Source organism: Haemaphysalis longicornis, unplaced genomic scaffold, assembly GCF_048455015.1.
Source record: "Haemaphysalis longicornis isolate Haplotype H1 unplaced genomic scaffold, Haemaphysalis longicornis Haplotype H1 scaffold_7, whole genome shotgun sequence".
Lineage (NCBI taxonomy): Eukaryota > Metazoa > Arthropoda > Arachnida > Ixodida > Ixodidae > Haemaphysalis > Haemaphysalis longicornis.
Genome location: NW_027526422.1, coordinates 61,747,118 through 61,767,269, shown reverse-complemented (window position 1 = coordinate 61,767,269; position 20,152 = coordinate 61,747,118). Strand labels below are relative to the sequence as shown.

General features: G+C 46.5%; 1 protein-coding gene across 1 annotated transcript in view; it reads left to right on the top strand.

The window, feature by feature from the left end:
- The first annotated feature begins 401 nt into the window (after nt 1-401).
- The window catches only part of Tmtc2 (Transmembrane O-mannosyltransferase targeting cadherins 2), a 337,657-nt gene continuing 317,906 nt past the window's right edge, over nt 402-20,152 (top strand). The window contains exon 1 of the mRNA XM_077677548.1: nt 402-1,178. The gene's annotated coding sequence lies outside the window, so the exon portion shown is untranslated. The remainder of the gene's footprint in view (nt 1,179-20,152) is intronic.

Below are 20,152 nucleotides of genomic sequence, written 5' to 3'. Positions count from 1 at the left end.
TTCCCGTGAAGACTGCCTACCCGTTAGCTCGGTCGCGAGGCGGAAAAGCAAGCTTTACAGGCACAGACGAGCATCCCTGCGGCTTGGCCTCTCCGAACCGACTGAGCAGAGAACCCTCCGCTCGGCGAAGCTCGCCTCGTCAGTTGCTCGCGCGCTCTCCAGACGGCGACACGGAAGGGGCGCCGGTCTCCGCCTCCGCCTCCCATTTCCCCTCCCTTCCTCCGCCGCCTCACGGGAGGAGGGGGGTGGGGGTGGGAGGTTAAGGCAAATCCTCGCCCGTCGGTCGCTTCGGACAGTTGAGAACCTCCTCGCGCTCAATCATCTCTTCCCTCTTTCTCCTCCTCCCGCTCTCTCTCTCTCCGCCCTTCGGGGCCCAGGAGATGGCACTGGGAAAAACGGCTCCCCGAAAGAGTTCAGACGCAGTTTTAATCGCGCTGTGGTAGGAGCTCCGAGAGAGTGCCCTTTGCGGGACGAACCACCGCACTCCGTGTCGTGCCCGGCCTCTGTTGTTCTTACGGCCGGTCGCTTACTTCCCCAACTCTCGTACCAACGTTACCGTTCTCCGTTAGAAACTCACCGAGTGTTGGAGCCAACGACGCCGTTTCAAACCGATTCTACGGACCGAAAAAACGTGTTCTCTACAACCTCAATGCGGTAGCAACTTCGTCGGAGTGGTCGAAGGAAAAGAGAAAAGAAAAAAAGTGAACCCCGCCGGTGGCGACAACAACCACAACATCGGCCGGCGCTTGTGGGGTGGATCGGTGGATCAATCTCTTCGCTGCCTGCACGCTCGCGCTTTGACGGATCGGGCTGCGTGTGTGTGACTGGCGCGGACGGTGACGACGGGGCCGTCTCGTCAGCCGAGGCATCAATTCGCGCGCGCACTGACACTTCGCCTGGCCCACGGGAAATTGAACGACGAAGAAGACTGCGCGCAGAGATGACGCTTTGAGTGGAGTCGCCTGCGAGAGGCACCGGAAGTGTGACAAGCGCTGCGTCCAGCCTTCTTGGTTTCGCTTTCCTCGTTGTTATCTCGCTTTTTTTTTTTCTGCTGCCGCCTACACCGTTGAGGATGTGCTGAAATGTGCGTGCCCGAACTCGGATACCTAGGATCGGGCTGAAGAGGGCCACTCCTGTCTCCCCGCAGCCCCCGCGGACTCGTTCAAAACGGCTAAAAGGTAAGCGTGAGACATCCGTCGCCTTCTGAAGCTTACAGGTTCGCACTATCACGTACACCGATTGATGTCATGGCTGCCGTATTTCAAAACAATTTTTTTCTTCTGTTTTTGGCCACACATTTTCGAACACGTGCTCTAGCACTCGACGTAGCGGTTTAAGTATCGTTTGCGGGCCCAGTCCTGGCACGCTGGTAGCGCCACTTTAATTCCGGCGCTCATTTTTAAGGCAGAAATTCTGTGAGGTTCTCTCAAAACCAGAAAACCTCACAACCTCCCCATGCCCTAAAATAAGAAAAAAAAAAGTAGAGTTTTCAAGACCGCCGCTAGACGCTTGCGGTTTACAGACATATTTCGAACGTTGTGTTCAAGTCATGGTTGCAGGAAGTGAAGGTTCCCGCGAAAATAGCGCATTTTTTTCCTAGCGTTGTTGTTAAATATCAAAACTTTTTATGATATTTTCCACAACTTATCTCTATCCCTTGTCTGTTAAGCCAAGTATAAGATTGACGCCAAACAGCGCCTCAAGTACTGGAGGCTTATAACACGATGAAATGGATGTACTAGTGTTCGTGATTCCAGTCTGCGATACGAACGCATTTATTTGATATACCGGACAGCATGTCAGTACAGTTTTATGACAGAATAATAGTCAGTTTTATCACTGCCACAAGGCTTAACCCAGCATCTTTGACCTGCGGTGACTTTCTGATAAGGCCAGTTGAACAGCAAGAGTTATAAGCAGGCCTCGGCGACATCCTGTTACGTTATATGAGCACGATCCCTATGATTTTTTGTTGCAATGTCCAGTTAAAAACAACGAGAAGATGACATTCAAATTTTGGCACATAAGAACCTATTGTCTTTTCTCGTAGAAGCAACGCTGACAAGCTGGAAACCTCTAACCACAGGCGAAACTGCAACGCTTGTCTCGCTTCGTCTGCGCTATGGTATACTCTAATGCAAACCATAGCGCCGCACCTAACGAAACAATGTTTTGCAAGGAACTCGACACCACACATTTTTCGTGCGTGTGCGGGAAACGTTCCCAATATGGAATGTGGAAAATGAAAAGAGGAGACTGTCAGGTTCCGGCTTTACACTCCTTTTGATCAAACTTAATCTCCGCTAATCTGGTTAAACGGTCACTGATAACGCCTAGCATAAAATTCCACTTAAAAATGGGCATGCGCTGCGACACTTGCTAGGCGAGCGTTCACGTGCCAGTGGATATCAAAGTTCATTCAGAGCAAGTTCCTGCGTGCCGGGCATTATTTGCTACATTTAGCTGGCTGAGATACGCCGTGGCGAAGCAAACTATCTGATCGTTCAAAGCAAGGTACTAATGAACTGTTCTGTTCAACCGAAAAGGAATTACGTACACTATATCATTAGTTCTTTATTCCTCTCATTATTTAATATTTAGTTAACTATAATTACGCACCAGCTACGCAGGCTTTAGGTCTATGATCGCTATGCTTCTTAGCAAGCGCAAGTCATGGTCATAAAGTAAGCGATATCTTTGCTACGTGCCCAATATGTTTTCAAGCTCACTGTTAGGGACCAAATTAACGAAATGATGCAAACACGTATCTTCTGGCATGTACGCTTTTTGGCCTGAGAAATATAGTATAAGCAGCACGTTTTATGCTCCTATGGCAGAATATCTGCATGCTTTAGAGCATAAATGGAGCGAAAATCCGGGGTAAAAAAAACAGCAATTGCGATAGAACACAGTGATTTCACCTGCACAAAATGAGAAAGTTTCACCCGTTTCGATGCTAATGACTTCAGCTGCGTACAATCGTTTAGTAAGATTTTCCTTTTATAGCATACGGGTAGCTAACGAGATTTGCACACATAGAGTACCGAGAAACTATGAAAGGGTTCAAAAAGATGCGTATTGCTGTTAGATTTATTCTCAATGATTGAAAAAATTCTGATGGCGTTCTCTGGCGTTACAAGTATTCAATCAAGGGGAAGCAATTCAAGTTTCCGCAAACAACATTTTAAACCAGTTTACCGGTTTCTTTCCTGAACCCCCATGACACGGTTCAAAACTTGACAAAATTTGTGTTCGAAAGTTTAACGACAAGATTGATTCAAGTAACGCAAGAAGCTGGTAACTAGAGCCCATCGTCAACATCCTTACAGCGAACACGTTCGTTCTCCACATCAGACCTCTGCCAGTGGGGCAAATGCAAGTTAAAACCGCTGGATTTCACTTGTTAGATATTATCCTGATATACATTGGTCTTTCATTGTTCTGTGCTTTCTGAGAGTTTAAATCTAGTAAATTTTATTTTTAACTAACAGACAATATTTGTGACAATTCAACGAAACATATTCGGTGTTACTCAGTGTCACTTGAAGCATTTCGGAAGCTAAACTAAACTCCCCAATTCCATTACTGTTGTCGCGGCGACATCCAGCAACCGCCAAATTGTAGCATTCTATCGTGCGGCACAATGTCCCAGGGCTCACCGTGAGAGTCGACGCACCAGACTGTATTCGTGCACTACACAAAACTCAAGCGAATGCCCTCTTGGCTTCATCACTCTGGCTACGCGTAAAGCGTCTAAAAAAGAGAGAGAGTAACGGAAGATCAGAGCACAACGTTCACAGGAATCGTCTCCTTGGCAATGGCAAAAAAAAAAAAAAAAAGAAACCTAACGTCTGGCCGCTCTCGCGCCTGGAGTGTGTGGAGAGTCCACTCCATAATGACGGCCCATTATCGACTGCCTGTTTTAAATTACATTTTGCAAAGACCGATAAAAAGCCCAGTTCGTTTGGATAATTCGTCGCATTAAGAAGTGGCATATTTTTCACGAATGGATTTTCTTTTTCATCGTTTTTCGGAGTGGGCACGTCTGGAATAGGAAAAGAAAGAAAACGCATTTATAAGCAAGTGACGAGACTCGCTTTATGTTACGGCCTGAAGAATTATGCGTCACACTTCACCCATTGTACGGTGGACGTGATTCGCAATCTAATCGACTCAAATCTTGGAAATCCGACGTTGCTCAATACGGCAACGGCGCCCGAATTCCCCCTTCCCATGCTAACGGCTTCAGTTTATAACGGCATCTGTCGGCATGGGGAAAATTCCACTTTTAGACTCGAAAGTTACCGATGATGTAATGAACGTTAAAGAAAGCTGTATGCCGTGCTTTACGTGTATTGTATGCTTTAGGAGTGCCAGTAGGAATATATATCCATATGGATACATAAGAGTAAGTGCAATTGTCCTGACTCTACGAGTTCTCTAGAGAATAACAATTACAAGTGCTTATATTCCATAACGCGTACATTCAAGAATCTCTTTAGAGAAATTTCTGAAGTATTTTTAATAGTGTTTCCGCTCAGCTCTGGGGATTTTGATTTATATGTCCCGCACTCCGCGACATTAGCTAATCAGAAAACGCTAGGGAGTTTCTATACGTATACTACTCTTCAATTCACGATGAACAACGATTGCTACAACTGCTAATAGTAGCACTTTAATTTAAAAAATCCAATCCTCTTTCTTAAGAGAAATATAGTTAAAACGCGAAGCTTTCGCCATGTAAACTAAGTCAATTCAAATACCGAAATTCACGCTCCCAAAGTAGAAAATCCAAACTACTAAATTTCGAAGTTAAAGTCCACTTTTCAGCCAAATTCCAAAGCTAATGCCCGCGCAACGAGCCGAAATGTAATACTGAGTAAAATGAATGTTATGATGGAACGTTTCATACCGTGTCAGAATGGCGACAATAAAGAAAAAAAAAGTGTCAGAATGGCGCGGTCAGATAGACGTCGGCTTCACAACGCAAAGGACCCAGGTTCGATTCCGACCGCAGGAAGCGTTTCTTCTTTTTTCTTGAGGCGCTTGGTTGTTTATTTTGAAAACCATTGTGAGCTTTATATGCCTTTGTGGAAACCCGTTGAGTAAAGGTGGCTTTCCTGCAGTGTTTAGGCGTAGCTACGTCGCCATCAGTGAGGCATGGCGAGATTCGCTTTTAAAAAGTAGTCACGCGCAGACGGTACGTATTGTACAGCAACTTATAGCACTTATTAGTGACCATAAAAGTATTCATACATTAGCGTACCTAAATAGTACGCCCTAAATAAAGTTAATATAACTAAATGCACCTAACATGATGACCTAACATTAGACAAAGGGGCGTTTGCATGCATTTCAGACATCTATTAAGAAATTATGTACAGCTTTCTTTCCTTTCTCTTTACGCTTCAGGTTGAAAGTTGACCTCAAGGAGTGGTTGAGGTTGTCAAAAGATGCAAATTGTCTCGTTACAAATATGGGAGAAAGAAGTGTACGTGGTGCGCACATATCGGCTAGCGTTATAATGAACAGTCTTAAAGTTTTATCAATCCCACGATTCGATCTCACTAAACTTTCACAAATCGGCTGCAATGTTTATCACGGGCTTCCGGTCGACAAACACGACAAGCGGAGAGTCATAAGCATATGCGACAAGGCTCAGGCTGAGAGGCAATCTGAAAAAAAAAAATGTCCTGTATAGATGAAGAAATAACGGAAAACTCTCCAGATTACAATAGGAACAGGGGAAGAGGTGCAGTTAAATTTCTGACCGGCTTTGCCGTCCCACTGGCGCTGAATTATAATTGCAAACGTGCGTCCCTGACGACGTTCACGTCGCGAATGAACTCATGCCCCTGGAAATGGACGACTAAAGACAACAGCCAACGCACCTAGTTTTTCATCTGCGTAAATTGGGAATAACGTTGCAGCTGGCAAAGGCTTTGCAGTTAAAAAGTAATGCAGTATACCCCACTTATAGCGAACCCGGTTTTAAATAAATTCCGGCTATAACGAATGAATCTCCGTTTCCCGTTACCAATTGTATACATAGATTTTATGTCCAGATATAACGAGTGACGGAGATGACAAACTGATTTCCGTTTCCCGATGTGATCGCTATAAGCGGGCTGGAGTGTTTCAGAAGAAGTCCAACCCCTTCACAGCGTTAAATGCGCTCCAAGCTTCTCGAACGCGCCGTTATTTCGGAAATAAGGCGCACGTCATCCGAAGTCATCAATCGAGCCACACAACCCATCATGACCTACCGAGAACACCAGACTCACGAGTGCTTCGATGAACTTCACACGCACTCCGAAAGGCACACGTACGCGTGCAAACATGGTTGAGGTCACCCGCACCGGAATGCAATGATATATATATCCCAGGTGCGGACAGGCACTTCGTTTGAGCGAGCACGATAGATCGGGCGCAACTTTCCGAGTAAGCTCGACAACTGCTTCGTAATCCCCCGCCACTGCAATCAAACGAGCGCCAGCGAGATTGTCCGCTCGACGACGTCCTCAATCAAGCCGCGCGCGGCCAGGTATATAGCCGTATAGGCCTGCACGGGTCGGCCGACTGCACTTCGCAGTCGTTTCGAACTTTCGTCGTTCGCTCGCACAAGCCAGCTCTCTCCCGCGGCCAGGCCGGGTAGAAGTATGCTTCGCTGACCGTTTGGGTCCCGCCGGGGGCATCATTGCCCCTATTAATGACTCTGGTAATTAGGCGAGTTTTCCAGCTCGTTGTATACCCGACAGTCGTTCAAATATCTTCCCGCCGGGAGAACTTCACCTGACGACCCGCGCTTCCAGCCAATCGTGTGCTTTCACCAATTGGCGCGGATCTGCGTGCAAGCCGTAGGCTCGGCGTATACGATATGCGCTTGCTCTGCGGCGTGTGCAGTTCATTCGAAGTGGGCGAGTAAGGGGGGAGGGGGTGGCTGTATAGCGCGGGGTGCGTTATTAGAGGCATACAGTTTTTAATCTCCTATACTGGGAGTTTCGGGAGTCGGAGAAAATCTCCCGCGCTTATTATTCCCTCCGGGTGAGGTATAATCCCTACCCGAGCCATGTTTGCGTTTCCGGAAGCGCAATCAACTTGCGACAACAACCGTTTTGTTAGTTCGCTGCTGCTGTTGATGTTTCACTACTGTCTGCACTGCGAAACGCGACTGTCGCTCTGATTTCGCTTTCGGGGAGCTTCAGTCACTCCGGGCGGATTATACGGAAATAATTTGTGTGCACTCCGCAGCATTTCCAATCACCATCTCTTTTCTGGAGGAGACATAAAATGTAAAATGGGGATTTGGCGGAAGCGCTCAAATGGTTTCTTGTCCCGCGGAAATTAATCGTGGCGCTCTTTTGAAGTCTCCGGCAGAATAGCCGAGCCGACTTTGGTTCGTCCGTTTGGCATAAATTTCGCGCTCCGGCCGAGGAATTCAAAGGCGCTTCCAGGGCCCTCTCGTCGCCTAGTATGCGGAACGACAGCAGCGACTATGATTTATTGCTGCCTGGTCGCTGACAACTGACTATTCGAGCGGAGCGAAAACTGGTATTTCCAGGCGGACTCTTCTTCGTCAGTGCGCGACATGCTAAATATGCGCCCCGAGGCAGAAACGGGACCAGGATGGAACTCGGAAGAAAAAGAGAATGAGGCAGATTCTTTTCACAGAAGATTCTCCGGCGCAAACTCCACCTCCCATCCCTTCATCCCATCTTCTCCAGCTCCCATCCCTGCATCCCTTCCCTTCATCAATTCCTTCATCCGTCTACATCTTCCTCGCAGGGGTCCATCGAAGTGGTAACCGGTACTGCGCACAGTTATTCCCAGCTCGGTTTCCTTTTCTTTTCCACACACAGTAAAGTCTCGCTTTAATGAAATCACTTTATTCGATGTTTTATACGAAATCCCAACTGCACTGTATAAAAACAATCATCATCGGCTTTAACGAAGTGTCGCTTATAACGAAGCCAATTTATAACGATGGTTTACTGTAATAGATACTACTGCTACTATGCTACTACTGCAGGAAGCATCAATGCTTATCTGCTCTGTTGAACGCCATCGCCGACATGTACTCAGAGGCGGGAGATTTTGATGGAATGTAATACGTATCCCAAGGATCGCCTAGGAGGTATATAGGGGCAATTACGTCTGTGTTTATCAAAGTTAAAAGGACCGCCAAAAACAAAATACAGTTTCGTTCAATTGGAAATAACTCTAGCATTTCGTAACTCACGCGTATCCATTACACATCCACGAAATACGTTTTAACAGGAAAAATGCAAGGAATATTGAAAAACTTTCAAACTACTAAAACACCAACAATCATATTTATTGGAGGTAGATTTGGTCGGAAGTTTCCAAGCGGTCAATTTAATCTTCGTGACGTCATTACGGCAGTGCGCGAAAGCGGCCTGCGAGTCGCCACACCTCACCTACCTACCTTAATTTTCTGACGTTGGCACCAAAATTGCCACATGAATGAAATACTGAAGTGGCCGGCTTCCAAATGAACTAAACTAGTATTTCGTCTTCGTGGTGCATTTCAACCTCAGAACGAATCGATGGCGCCCACAAATTACTGATGCGATGTTCCCCTAATGGATTTATGAAGGCAGTATAAGAAGCCTGTGCTTTCTACCGCCCACACTTTAGCTGAATTCGCGAGCTCAGCTCCAAAACTGCAAAGAAAAAAAAAAAAACACGAAGAGGGGAGAAATAGAGGAACGTGCACGATTTCAGGGAGGCTCGCACTTAATGGCCGTTTTCCTTCTTTCACCGCCCAAAACCTTAGCTGTAGCGACCACCAGCACCGAGGAAAATTCAATATGGCGTACATGGCGCCAGATTCAATTGCTTCCCCTCTCTTCGCCGTGGCTGTTTGCTTCTTTCTTTCCCATTCTTTCGTCGTCTGGACCTGCACGCCCGCAGAGGCACGGGGGTCAGACCGTGAGGATGGTGGACGTTTCTGCGCGGTGCGTTCTTTGTTCCAGCTTTCGATACCCGCAGCTGTTCGCAAGATTGAGGAATTTCTGAAATTGCCCGCGCGTGTATAACCAAGTACCCAAAAGAGTGGAAAAGAGGCATTATACGAATCTGCCGGCTTTGATATGCGTACACGTGCGCCTGTGCGTGCGTGTGTACCCGCACGTTGCTCTATCTACAAAAAAAAAAGAGGAAAAAAGAGCAGGCGGACAAAGACATGGGGAAGATGCAAAAAAATGCGAAGAACATTCCTCCCAGTCGCGCAGTCGTGAATGCGGAGGCACAGGTCGGGGATTTATGAGAAAGCCGTCTCCGGGGTCCCGCTTTTCTTTAGTGAGCCGTGTTTATTTAACGGGACCTAAAACTGAAAGTTTAGGAATCTCCTTCCGTTCGCTTTTTTCCCTATGCTGTCACTTTTTTCTTTTTTTCTTTTTGCCGAGAGGACATCCGCAGCACCCTTTCCGACTCCGTGCCTTGTTTCCTTTTCCTGCGACTGGGAAGTAAGATAAGTGTTTCACGACGCCTACGTGGGCCTGCATATGAGCGTGGTATTTGACCTGTGCTTCTCGGGCCGTTGACCATTTGTAAGGCCCCGAGCTGCGCCGCTTCCTTGTATGCGCAATAACTTTTTTGGATGTGGGCGTTGAGCATTGTTTTGATGTTTAATGGAAAGGCCGTATAACAAGCTATGATATGGTAGTATAGACAGTCATGGTGGTTTATTTATTTTTTGTAAAAACAAGCGCGTACGAAACGTTAAGCACCCCCCCCCCCCCCCAAACCCCACACCTCGTACGGCTTAATTTAATCCAAACCCTTCTTCAATAGGACGTGGTGCATGATCCAAGTGTCGCTAAAACACTTTAAAACCCTTTCGTTTGCGATTAATTAAGTGCTCCAAGTTACATGTGTAGCGCTTGCTTTTCAAAGCTGTGGCGAATAACTCTAAAAAAGATGGTTTGCACTACCCGCGCAAACACATAATTGTAGGTCTAATTTTCTGCATTGAACATAAGCCTCTGACTGCATGTGGGAAACGCAACACCGTTGCGTTCCGTTCTATATCGCTCCATCGTCTGGCTTTCGCAGAATACTTCGAAAACACCGCTGATGCTGCGTTTCTCTTGCGTTTACGCCACCCCGCAAGTGTGGACGCATGCAGGCGTGTATAGCCGCAGTTGTCACGGCCCCTGGAAGCTCGACCACCCGATGGCACACGTCTTTCGTCCTCGGCACTTGTCCTAAAGAGCCTTACGCCCAGCTAAGCTCCTTGCGGAAAGCCCTGATAACACACAGGGAGAGATAGACATTGAAAAAAAAAAAAAACTATTGAGCGGAGGAACTGGCATTTGCGACGTGGGAAGGACGCGGTACTTATCAAGGGAGGTTAAAGAGGACGAAAAGGAGAAGGAAAGCAACTCAAACAAGAAAAGGCCGGAGGAGCCGAATTCTGGCAACTTTTACGGTCTCGTTTGGTTCGGCCCCCTCGCTTTGCGTAGACTGTATAGACACACGCGAGGCAGGGAGACGAGCAGGGTCTTTGATGTTCTTTACGACGCCGCTGTAAAAACAAGAGCTAATGCGTTTTTACTGTTTCGTTTCCTTTCCCGCGTACTTTAGTGCCGCGCGCTCGCGGCCGTGGCGGCAAACGCGGGCGCGGCCCCTTGGCTCATATTCTTCACTGCTGTCCTGCGACGCTGTGCCCTCGTATGAAAACCGGATGATGCGTGTGGGTACTGCGGTGGTTTCCCGCACGGCGCGTTCTAAACCTGAGTCTGCAGCATGCGGTAACACGTAAGAATGAGGAGCGTGGAAAACAAGGATGAGCTTCCACATTGCGAACACGGCTCGAAACGGACCATTCACACACGAGAGAGAGAGAGAGAGAGAGGGGGGGGAGGGGGAGATGATACACACACACACACACACACACATATCTATACATATATATATATATATATATATATATATATATATATATATATATATATATATATATATATATATATATATATATATAGTATAAGTAAAGAGTCGGATACACAGCAAGAACAATAACAAACGATGTTTACTTACGTAGCGGCAACGGGACTTGCCTTCATCAGAGTAAAGTTACATAAAGTTACATTATATATATATATATATATATATATATATATATATATATATATATATATATATATATATATATATATATATATATATATATATATATATATATATATATATACTGAGAGAGCGAGGGGTGAAGTCTCGGAGACGACATTTATTGTCCTGCTCAGACTGAACGTTCCGGTAAGCGCGAGTTCAACGATGGCGATGACGATGATGATAATGATTTATAGATGACAATAAGGGTGGGGCGTGAGTACAAGCGATTGGTAAGTGTGCCCCTCGGTGCTCACACTGGCCGTGATAGGTACGGTATCGCTTGCCCTGCGTATCACAATAATGGAACACCGCCAATGCTCACAGAGAGAGAGAGAGAGATAACAATCTTTCATGTGGCTGGCGATGATGACCGAGTTAAGATGCTCAGTACATGTACATTATGCAAACCGCCAGCTTTCATCAGACAGCAGCGTTAACGAAATCTCAATGAGGCGACGTCGATATAATTACAGCGCTGTACTGCTACTATACAACTAATGATGATGGTGATGATGATCTAGATGTATTCACTGCCTTTATTTGTGAATGCTTACCACAGAAATGTCATCAGCCGATGGTATAATTTCCTTCCGAATTCCTCTGCTTTACCTCTGTTCTGTTACTGTCAGTTTTCTGCACCACACGACCTACACTATAACCTGCTTCTCTCGATCCACATTTTAAGTAATTGTCGCCTTCGTGCGCTCGCCCGTTGTAATCGGTGATGCTCGTTTCACAACCTTAAACGGGACACGTATCGTTTTACTTTGCATAGCACCTCCGCCTGATCTTACTTCTCCTTCAAATGTATTCGTAAAAGCGTGAAATTTCCAGTCCCCTAAGAAATTGCCTGGCATAAGAATTTTCATTGACGCCGCGCCCGCACTGCATACATACGCGGCCTCATTGATGGTGGAAATAAGCAGGTTATGTTTGACTGTACCAAAAGCAAGTGGCGCACCAGGGACGGGAAAAACGTCAGCCAGCCACCTTGTGTGGCCTGGGCAAGCGGCCTTTTCCTGCAGAATTTAATCAAAAATACGTGGATATATAACATGATGGTCAAGAAATTACGACCGCCATCATGTACTACACGCCCCCCTGCCCCCAAAAGAGATAAGTTGTTTGAAGTCGATCTGTGCAAGTAACCTCATAATGAAGCAGCGCACGACACGGCATGTGTTGAATTCCTTTGCCGCGAAGTGCGCGAAAGGGGCGGTTTTCTGCGTGGGTGGCAAAGTTGAGCTACTGCAAATTATTCAGGAGTACTTCCCGAACGCAATTAAGCCATCCCATACTATCGCTGTTTGCAGCACGCTTGATCTGGTCATTCGCATTTAAATATTGCTCTTGGTGTTGTTGGTGTTCTTTCATTTTTAGTATTTATTTACTTATTTCAGTGCCGGATTGGTCCGTCAGGGCATCACATGGGTGGAGGTGGGGTATATGGTTATACAACCCATATACCCGTATATGGCTATATATGGGTATGTGGTCATAATTGCAAGAAAAAAAAAGAAAAAAAAAGTACAGTCGAACGAACAGGTGCAAGTGCGAATATATATTTTAAAAAACATGCCAATATCAGGGTACAAAAGCAGCGAACACAGAGAACAGCGACCCAGAAAGACGGCCAGTACGACGAAATTTTGCTGGGAAGAACCAGCGCAAAGGAAATAGAATCATAAAACACTTTCCGAATGAAGGTATCTGGCTTCAAATAAAGTTGGCCTTAAATAAAGTGGCCTCAAATAAAGGTGGATCCGTTACGGTACTATATTGGGTTACGGTAGTTGGTTTCAGTCATTTATTGGTAGGACGAGGGGGATTACTTGAATTTTCCGGTGCGGGCACAAACTGGTGATATCTTCTGCGCATGATCAGTCCGCAAGTAAATGTGATGGGCTGTAAAAATAAGTTCCCACAAAAATAACGAGTGGTTATAATACAGTGAACGGAAATAAACAAGACGAAATAACTTGCGATGCAAGTTCCGATTTACGTAATTAAGGGAATTTTTAGGGATGGACGCACTTTGGCCTTGGAAGTACGAACGCAAAAATACGGTTCATTTTTAATAAATATAAGACCCCTTACTCACCAACTTCGCTAATTCTGGAAAACAGCATTTCAACCCTGGAACATAGACGAAATGTTGATCGCCTGAACCTGTTGTTTGCCCTTTATAGTGGCTCCACAAAGGTATATGCATCGGTAAATTCAACTATTTCAATCACCCCCCGCAAGACATCGGCACACGCGCAATTTGCCTCCGTATCGAGCCCACACAAACATGTTCAAGAATTGTTTTTTCCACGTTCAGTACCGGATTGGAGTTCATTACCCAAAGCGGTCTTCACGTTTCAGTCCTGTAGCGACTTTGAACGTGCCTATTTGTCTGCGCTGAAGTTTTGTTTTTGTTTTTGTTTTTGTTCGTTATGGCCTCATCGCTAATTGTATATTGTGGCTATGTTGTCAGTGTATTGCGGGTATTGTGGGCATGTATGATATATGGAGCTAGACCTATTTTGCCCTGTTCTGAAGGTCGTGTTAAGCTTTGTTTAAAGTCCTCAATACGTATCTGTAGGATTAACTTATATTTTTCTTCTATTTGGCCTGCGGAGCACGAGAACGCGGGTTCGATTCCCGCCCGCGGCGGACACTTTTCTGATGGAGGCAAAAAGCAAAAACGCCCATGTGTTCGAGACTCCGGCGGACGTTAAAGATCTCTAGGTGGTGAAAATTAATCCGGAGCACTACAAACGCTACAATCAAATCAATGGAATTTCGTCACATTCAGCATAACAGCACCGTTTAATGCCTAAGCATTAATAGGTGTTCTAAAAAGCGTAAGAAACGTCCCATGTTTTATTTTTATTTTTCGGTATTTACCGGAATTTGCCACGAGTCGAACCGCGCAGTGAGCTAATTAATTAGCTCGTCCTGAAGATTACTAGTGTGATGAGGTGTCGCTGTAACAAATCAAGAGAAGCCAATTCCAGGGGTGTAGCCCGGCTCCACTCACTTCTCTAGCCCCACCTTACCCTTCCCTCCTCCCCTTTCCCATCAATAACGTTTACTGACTGACTGACTGACTGACAAACAAGACGCAAGTGCCGAGGAAGAGGAAGGGGGAGGCTGTTCGGCCGATCCCCTGATTGGGTATGCGCCATTAATTATAAGGAACAACAACAACAACAACAACAACAACAACAACAACCACAATTCGGTCTTAGAGGCAGCAAGACGGCCACCCTAGCGGTGTAGGCCCGAGGGCCGTCGCCGATTCTCCCGTTCAATGAGACGACGGCCGACGACGGCTGTCAATGAGACGACGGCCGACAAGCAGACGACAAGAAGCTGTTGCGCCTGTTGGAGTGATCGGGGTTCCGGTGGCGTAGAGTGCGAGCAGCGAGGCCTCGCTGCGGACCAGGCCTCAGCTCTTCGTGCCCGCCGCTAACCATCGGCCACCATCTCGGTCCTGACCAGCGAGGCACCGCTTCAATGCCTGCAGCGACCTGCTCCGTCTCAAGACACTGGTTCCCCGTAAATTGCAGAATAGTGCGTCGATTCCACACCGTCGCGTCTCCGAGATCATCGGCAGTAAGCGTGACTCGTCCTTTACAACATCGTCCACTGTAATCCGCACCTGAGTGTTGGTGTGCGTTATCCATTATCTAGTTAATATATAAGTTTGTGTGTGCGTGTGCAAGAACGTAGTTCAGGTTCGTGACTCTCTACGTGGCCCGGCCCAACATTCATTACAAGTAACATCATCTGGTGTAGCTAAAACACAATAATCAGCAAAAAGTCCTATGGTCGAAGTAATGTTAGTCCTTATATCATTTACATAAACCAAGAAATGCAAAAGGCCCAAGACAGAGCCTTGCGAAAGGCTCGATTTGACTTTCATGCTGTTTGATACACAATTGTTTATTACAGATTGCGACCATCCAGATAATTTATTTATTCAGCTAGTTACACGTTGATCAGGTTCTAATGCGTGTAATTTCAGGAGCAGACGGTTATGAAGGGAAAAGCGCAAGGGAAACGTAGTCTAGCAAGGCAGGATTTAGAAGCACTTTTCTGGAGAACCGGTATGCTGTAAGAAGCCTAAGTAAATCTCCACTTTTAAATGCGGTAGGCCGAATGCCAATAAAAAGGCATGTATAATATACGAAGTAGCTTTTATTTAATTGTTTACGCGATTTTAAAACACCCAGAAATCCAAAAGCTAGCTTTCTGCATGGGTCGGTTGTGTGAAGTTCACAGTTCGGCTTCTTCACGACCTTTTCTCCTTCTGTGAATCTCTGAATTTTTCTGATACCCACTGAATTGTTATCGTGCGAACTGAATTGTTATGGTTCGGATTTCATCCCTCCATCGCTGTAGTTCACTACATTGCCCGCCATCTTTCGTCGCACACACGACCTTCACCAATGCAGTGCTTCTTCGTTCTCTTAAACGTCTTGCCTTTTATGGTGTCTCCAACTTTTCCACGCTGAAGCCATAATTACAATAATTTTCCTTCCACCTTCAATCAATAAAAACTTCCGATGATACCACCCAGTCGTAGCAGGTTACTTGCAAGATAAAAACACTACAGTGAAAACGATTACAGAACGGGTTTGGAGAAAACACATTCATTGATAGTGAACCAAAATCAGAATCTGCAGCATTGTGATATGCTGCAGATAACGCAGATATACAGATATGGCGCCCTCAAAGCTTCACAATACCGAAATTCCGCAGCTTGAGGGTCAAAATTTAACTAGGATCCCTGCAGACGACACAAAAGTTCGATATCGGGCTGACGAAGGCCCACGGGTGCCTTTGTATTTTGTAATGCGTATACGTGACGAGACTGCTAGTGAGAGCCATCACCGTGTTTGGGTTTTTCGCGCCGTCATCGCGGCTTTTCTTGAGACAAGCCAGGTAGCAAGAAAAGACAGAACAGGTGGGCTCGGATAAGGCGTCCCAGTATATAGTAGGTAGCCCCGTAATTAGGAGCGTCTGCGCAGAAGTTTGCCGGAGCATTTAGTGGCGGGGCTGTTCCCGCGTGCGGTGCACCGCAGCTGTTACCTGATACCGTCGAGCCACGGCAAACACCAACTCCGACCCGTGGGTCGGGCTGGCCTCACGTAGCTTATTTAGGGGCTGTAGGCTGGGTAGTCGAGGGAAATAGAGTACTAGATAGGGAGTGTATAGCACGCTCTCAAGCCAGAAGGCGTCGCTTTCTGTTCGCTCCCACCCTTCATTTTCTTTTTTGTTGCCAGATTGTTCAAATTGTTCGAAATGGGGAGCCCTCCCTGCTCTCTGTGAAGGTAAAGGAAAAATAACTGAGGCGGCGAAATTTTATTGAGTTGAAGTTTTATCAACGACGGGCATAAAATGGCTTATCAGTGGCACAGCCTCATTCAAAACGTGAGGTTCGCCCTGGAGCGTGCGAATCTCTTGTGCACGTCTCGGTATACTATTTGAATACAACGCTAATCGCCAAAAATCTTGTGCGAGCAATTTCGTTCCCCCAACAGGCTGAGAGGCTTTTATCTCTCTCTCTCTCTCTCTCTCTCTCTCTCTCTCTCTCCCCCCTCGCATGCACAGAAACGTTGCAGCCAAAGCGAGTGCACCAGTTTCACCGCTTTTTTCTCAATTTCCTGCCTCTGTTAAGGCACCCTGCACTGTTTCTGAAAATTCAGATAGTTAGATTTGATTTTATCTCCCTTTAATTGACTTGATTTGATTTAATTTGATTTGATTTGATTTGATTTGATTTGTGTTGAGTTGAGCTGAGTTGAGTTGATTTGGTTTGACTTATTTCCCTCGCCTGAATCAGCTTTACTGATCGCATGAGCACGCGGTAAAACATGGTGTCTCTTGTAGCACTGTCAACCGTCCGCCTGTGTTGCCAATAACACAAGCCCAACCGCTATCGCTTTCCATACTTCTTCACTAGAGGATGACGTCTGCTTTTTACCGCCAATATATACAAGGGCGATGCAGCGATTAAGATGTTTAGGAAACAACTCAAGCGATGCAGGTGAAATTCGAAATCCTACTCAAATATGCAACTTTATATGATTCGCAAAAACAGACGATTAGGAACACCGATTTGAGGCTCATCCGGTATACGCGTCTCCCAGTTGTTCCCACTCAGAACGCGGCCATTGGAGACGCTGCACCCATGTTCCAATTCTCTTTCCCGAGTGTCTGGGGGCCGCGATAGGCGAAGGCTTACGTCGTATCCCGACCTTTTCAAGCGAGCACATACACAGCATTCCGGGGCAGAGTAACGAAGGCGGCCTCTGAGGGCGCAGCTTGTATAGACACCGATGATTTATAGTGGATCCCTAGTTTTATCTTCGGCTCTTCCTTCCCTCGTTGCCGAAGACGACACGGCAAGATACACTGCCGCGTCGCCTTTATTATCTAAGCCCGTAGAAGCCGCGTTTTCTCTTTCTCGCAAAGTGCTGCTCTCGTATACCCTGATAATCTTTTTCTTTCTGCTTTTTCTTTCCATTGCATTCCCTTTGTGGAGTGGTATTCTCTGTGTTCTTAGCGTTATTTGACTTTCATTTACCGCTGCACCGTATTCTTCATTCCAAATTTCGTACTCCCTTCCACGTCCTGAAGCTTCTCAAAAAAAAAAAAAAAAAAAGCGACAGCGTTATTTGGCTAGGTTGGGGAAAGCGCGCGTCCGGCTGGAGTCCGCAGGGTGCACCCCCGACTAGCGTCTGCAAAAAAACATTTTAGGGGCGAAGCCTCTTGAGGGCTGGGGCCGTTGGTGTCTCTTGTCGTCTCCGTCGTCGTTGTCTCATGTAGGCACGGTACTAAACAACGGGAAACTCGTTTACGCCTCGCGCTATAGAGCTTCGTTCATAAAAGAAAAGAGAATTTTACAGCAAAGCTGTGTACCTCTACCCCCCAACGGTTTCACCTCCGTTGGCAAAAATGCCACCGCCAGGAATACGCTTATACAGTGCATGATTCGGCCCTCCCCAGTCTTCCCGTTAGTGGAGGTGGCCCGGGAGTTTTTCTTCATTGCATTATTGCAGAGCATTATGGAATTATTCCTGCGCATTTTTTTTTATTAATCCACCACAGCAGGGTTGTGAAAAAGTTGAGGTAGTCGGTTACACATAATTGCTGTGGCATCGCAAGGGACATGTTTCGAACACGAAACGCGTAAACCACTCCCTTGTCGGTCCCAACACATCCTCATTTAAATAACCGACTAGAACCTAGGGGTTAGGGGAGGGCCGGACTGGGTAGTTCCCTCCAGTATCGGGATACTGGTGACGGTATCTCAGGGCGACGGTATCTCAGGATAGGATGTCGCGACGGTATCTCAGTATTTCAGTATTGAACTACATTTGAAAAATGTATTTGCATCTCAGTAGTGAAACACATTTACTGTGTATCGACTATATTTCGATATTCCGGCACGTATGACTACCTCGTTACATTTGTTGTCGTGGCGCAAAAATCGTCTGCCTTTCTTTCTTTTCGGTTAGAGCCATACCGCCGGCTTCCCGATACTCTATTTTTTTACATCTCTCGAGTTCCTATTGTTGACGGCAGTGTTAGCTTGAAATGTCGGAGGCGGCATCAAATTAGCAGCAAAGAAGATAATTGCCACCACGAGGCAGAACTGTGTGTTCTGGCTCTTTGTTCGTGAAGTCACACAAGTAGAAGCGAGGAATTCGGCCCACCGAGGCGCTCGGTCGGGCACAGTAGAAAAGAACCTTATCGCTATGAAAGGAAAGGCACGGCACGGGTCAGTCATACTAGACAGCTGCCCCTCGGGCTTGCAGACGCGGGGATCTTAAGGATGGGAAGTGAAGATGCAGTAATTGCATCGTGCTTACACCCACAGTTTAAAATGCGGCGAGCCTCAAACGAAGCCGTGAGAGCTTCAGATTTCGAAAGCTTGCTCTTTCGGGCTACAGAAACTTATGGACCGCACCATAACGACTCGTGTGACGACGTGTCGTCAGCTGCGATGAACCACGGCTTCTACGACTGTGAAGACGAAGACTTCCCGGCATCAGGACGGTCAGAGCAGACGCATGCCCGAGTGGAAGTCTTTCGATACCTCGACGACCCGAGGAATTATTTCGCCATGCTGCACGACTTTCCAGCCCTGAAGGCGGTGTTTGTTCGTTATAACACAAATTTGTGCTCTTCTGCAGCTATAGAGAAACTTTTCTCGTTCGCGAGCCTCGTTCTCAGACCAAATCGACGTTGTCCAGAAGGCATATTGCTTGTGAAGCTACTTTTGCTCAGGTGCAACTAATGTTGTTTTGTCGGGTGGCGAGTGAAGTTATGTAATTCCCTTCAAAATTCAACTGTATTAGCGATTTTATTTTGTGCATGTATTGGTTTTGAAACACCTAACGCTTCATAAAAATGTGTTTTCACACGACATCGCCGAAATACAAAAAAAAAGTATTTCAGCATCTGCATCTTTTATCTGTATTCCGGAACACATTTTTTTCTGGACCGGAAAAGTATTTCAGAAATATCCCCGCACGTCAGGCTTAAATGTATCTTAGTATCTGTATTTTAAACGCCCAACGCAAGTATCGCGATACTTGTGTCCCAGAATATATTTTGAAGTATCTCTGTCCAGCCCTGGGGTAAGGTCATCGCAACTACCCTAAGGTCCGAGGACAGTCACACAACGCCTAAACACTTGTTAGGGGTTCTGAAGTCGAAAACATTAATGCTCATTTGGAGGCCTGAGACGCTGTCCTCGCGCCCCGCGTCTGAGAAGGGTTTCGCCCTCTCGCCGCTCGACACGACCTTCTCCCAGATCCGCTTCGCCTACAATTTCGAATGGCTTCGATCTGTTTCCTACTCGCTGCGCCGCTGTTCTTTCCCTTTTGCTGTTGCCGATTTAAATTGCGTTCTGTGAAACTCCCCGCACTTGAAGTACACGTGGAGCCTCGGGAGTTTGGATGTGGGGACATGGAAAAACTTGGGACACCGATAACACAACCGGGCAAGGCGG